Source organism: Lolium rigidum, chromosome 1 (genome assembly GCF_022539505.1).
Source record: "Lolium rigidum isolate FL_2022 chromosome 1, APGP_CSIRO_Lrig_0.1, whole genome shotgun sequence".
Classification (NCBI taxonomy): Eukaryota; Viridiplantae; Streptophyta; class Magnoliopsida; order Poales; family Poaceae; genus Lolium; species Lolium rigidum.
In genome coordinates this window covers 65,837,388-65,840,980 of record NC_061508.1, presented here as the reverse complement: position 1 = coordinate 65,840,980, position 3,593 = coordinate 65,837,388, and the positions used below count along the sequence as shown (strand labels likewise).

The 3,593-nt window shown below is 41.3% G+C and overlaps 1 long non-coding RNA gene across 3 annotated transcripts; it reads left to right on the top strand.

The window, feature by feature from the left end:
• Positions 1–3,173, top strand: LOC124685451. Of its 3 annotated transcripts, XR_006997457.1 has the most exons (6): positions 1–136; positions 279–414; positions 499–634; positions 738–808; positions 1,134–1,237; positions 1,679–3,173. It is a non-coding gene; the product is annotated as an uncharacterized LOC124685451 (long non-coding RNA). The 3 variants fall into 3 exon arrangements; XR_006997456.1 differs by having other exon boundaries at positions 1–414; XR_006997458.1 differs by lacking the exon at positions 1,134–1,237 and having other exon boundaries at positions 1–414.
• The last annotated feature ends 420 nt before the right edge of the window (positions 3,174–3,593 follow it).

Genomic DNA, 3,593 nt, shown 5'->3' with positions numbered 1-3,593 from the left:
ATATCCACCTCCGATCCCCATCACTCACGATCTCGATTTAGGGGCGTGATGCTGCGACGGCGGACGGCGGTGTAGTGCTGACGATGAAGGAGATAGATGGAGCAGACTGTTTCCAAAGACACGAAAGCTGCGTCGGGTGAGTCGGCAACATCTCATCTTCCTCCGAGCCGTAGGATTGGCTTCCTCTTCCTCCGCGATGTGGACGAGGCGGTTACGGAGGCCACCCCTCCGGCAACCCTCCTTCGTCCACGCCATCACCCCTTTCCACACCGGCGCAGGAGGAGCTGATGGTGGGGCGACCACTAGATCGTGGGTGGATGCCGGGATCAAGTTGTTAGTGCGGCATCACCAGAGTCATGCTTCTCCATGTTCCAACCGTACTGATTTCTCATCTAAGATGGGCAACATAAACAGGTTAGTTGATAACGATAGACAAGTAAATTTTATTTAGTTTAATTATTACCAATTCTATGTTCTGATCAATTTTTCCTCTTCCAGATCGAGCTTGGACAGCCAGGAGTGAGCTTGAAAGAGCTGGCGGAACCTGAGGATCAGATTTTTTTGGGTTCTATAGTTGATTCTGTTCATTTATATCAAATGGTCAAACAATATAGCCAATCTGCTGATAGAAATTGTATGCTGCTTTTTCACTTTTCTAAATCGTGCTGCTAAAACTTTTGGAATCATAATTAGAAATTTCTCATAATTATCTATTTTCCTTCTCCTATTGTCCGTAGGTATATTTGGTCGGAATCATCACAATATTTTGAAGCAGATACGGCAAGCTCAAACGTCACCCAGTGTAATAGTAAGTCCCTCCATGGCTCCATAACCCCAAGGGCACATGATTATATTCAGAATAAACATTTGCTCAAGATAACTATGTGAATTGTTCATAATCTGAATTCATGCAGTAAATCTTATGAGAACATGTGTGTCCCAGGACCCCATCTTTCTTTTGCAAAAGTTATAATTTTTTCTGATGTCTCCAGCCTGACATTATTAGCATTGTTCAAATTTGGCATCTACTGAAACACTATGTTGATTATTGATTGTTATATGAGTGACCTTTTGTTACTATTTTACTACATGAAATTTCCTCTAACTTGCAAAAAATTGATTTCATATTTTAGAAACGGTACAACTGTTATGTGGAAAACGGGGATTTTGCGGGAGAGAGGATTAACGTTGCAGAACACCCTTGGACCCTGGAGGTTATATGCTCGAGCAAGAACGGGTAAGGATAGAGGTTGAGGCAACAGAAAAATTTATAGGGCAGACGAGACATGTGTATAGTAACCTACCATCATCGGCTGTCGCCGGCGATTTGGGAGAAGCTATCAAGGCATGATCTTGGGCATGAAAAACTTGATTTCTGACTCATTGCATATTATCTCACCAGCAAAGAAGCCATGTTTGTTAACCTACCATCATCGGCTGTCGCCGGCGATTTGGGAGTATTGATAAGTGTTTTTTTTTCATTTTTTGGTGGTTCATTATGACTTTTGTCCAATTAAAGAGGATGCTCTCTAATTTTTTTCTGTTGCTTGGAACTTGGTATTACCAGCATGAGTTCAAATTTGGCATCTACTCAAACACTATTTTTGATTATTGGCATTTTGTAACTATTCTTACTACATCAAATTCCATCTAACAAAATTGGTTCCCTCCATACCAGGTAGTGTAGAGAAGCTATCAAGGCAAGGGCATGAGAAACTCTTCATGGTAGTGGTTGAGCTTAAGCTTTGGTGTTGGCCATAAGAGGAGGAGGCTATATCGGCAGCATCAGCGGCGGTGCACGTGAGGGCCATGATTCTACAACGTCGGGTCCAACACGAGGACTTTCTGTGCCACCTCTTTGCTGCTCGCACCTCTCTGATGCCGCAACCACGCGTCGTCAGCAAGCTCCATGGGCCATGTGTACTCTCTCCTGGATGCTTTCTCACCTCATTGGCGTTGACACCCCTGGTACGTCTCTTCCGCAACAAACTCAATGGATGGTACGGTGAAGGTGTTGTGTACATTTGAATTTTCAATGGTTGCACCTGAGTATGGCGTGATTGGCCTCGAATCTTCTTCTCGATTCGATTTTGGGATTCGAATGAGGATCTTCATCTGTCGTTTCTTTTTTTGGCATGCTCGTGCTCCTTCTCATCGCCTACCTGGAACACCGTCGCCTCCGGCCCCATCCCAAGTCCGACTAAATATTGATGATAAGGTAAGATTTCTTCCACACTTCTGATGTAGGCATGATGTGCAAATTTTAGCATTCAGTGTCGTGCTTTCGGAAAAAGTTAACAGTCAATGATTTTCAACGTTGGTCGCTGTGTGGCACTTAGACATAACTCAGAGATCAACTGAGGGTGTTATCAAGGCTGAAGGGTTGCATTACTTAAGGTATAACCTTTGTCAGCAAGAATATCTGAGCCAATATTCCTCTGCCCTCATTTTCTATTCTGTAGCCTTCCAAGTGTTGTTTCATTTGATCCACTAGCTTTTCCAACTGTTGGTGGTTATAGCTTGCTCATGTTTAACTATGAGCCTATTATCAAGCTGGAATGATGTGTTGTGAAATTGCTGATTAGTTTATTATATGGTATAGCTTTCAGTATCCTTAAATAAAAGCTTCGTTTTTGTTACGCATTATAAGGTCATGAAATCAACATGACCAGGCTTCTGTAAGTCATCTCTCTACCAATTATTTATCTCGGCCTTTGGAGGCAATCTGAAGCTCTCTATCTTGCTCTATATATTTCATACCATGTACTCTGTATCATATCATAATTTTAGTATATGCAGGAACCAATGTGAACAGGGGAGAGTTATGATGACATGAGCCTCCAGGAGAGTCTTCTAGATGCATCGGCACCTATGACATGAGCCTTATATGCATCTGCCCATTCCTTTCAACTATTTAGAGCATCTTAGAAACCAAAGTACATTTGTTAAATCAATTGTTAGGAGGAGAATTTACTATGTTGGAGTTGGCAAAGAGGATCTGATATACAGTTCAGACTGCTGAAGAAATTGCTGAAGTTGTAGAAGCGAAGCATCCTTCCATAGTGCGAGGTGTGAGAGCTAATATGATACTCCCTCCGATTCAAGGAATAAGGCGTCCTCGTTTTACGTGCTTTTTGTTTGACCAAGAATTGCTTCAAATATATAAATATTTTTTGTATGGAATTAGCATCATTAGAAAGTGCTTTTCAATACGAATCCAACGATACTAACTACATATAATATAATCAAGATTTTGTTGCTCAATTTTTACGGTCAAAGTTCGTCTTGGAACACGCGTGCGCCTTATTCCTTGGGTCGGAGGTAGTAGTACAATAATACTACAGGCAAGCCAATATCTCTCATCATCCCAATTTTAATATTGTTTATATTTGTTTACTGAACTGTGTATGAAGTTATTCGTTTATCATTAACTCTTTTTCTTGCGAGATGATTGTTTTCAGCCTGCCATAAATTATTTCCGTTCTCAGTTAACTATAAAAATTAGCATTTCTATCAAATTCTAAAATACATTACTTTGAAGGATTGCAACAATCCTTGCAGTATCAGGAGATGCAGCTATCCGGGGTGCACTT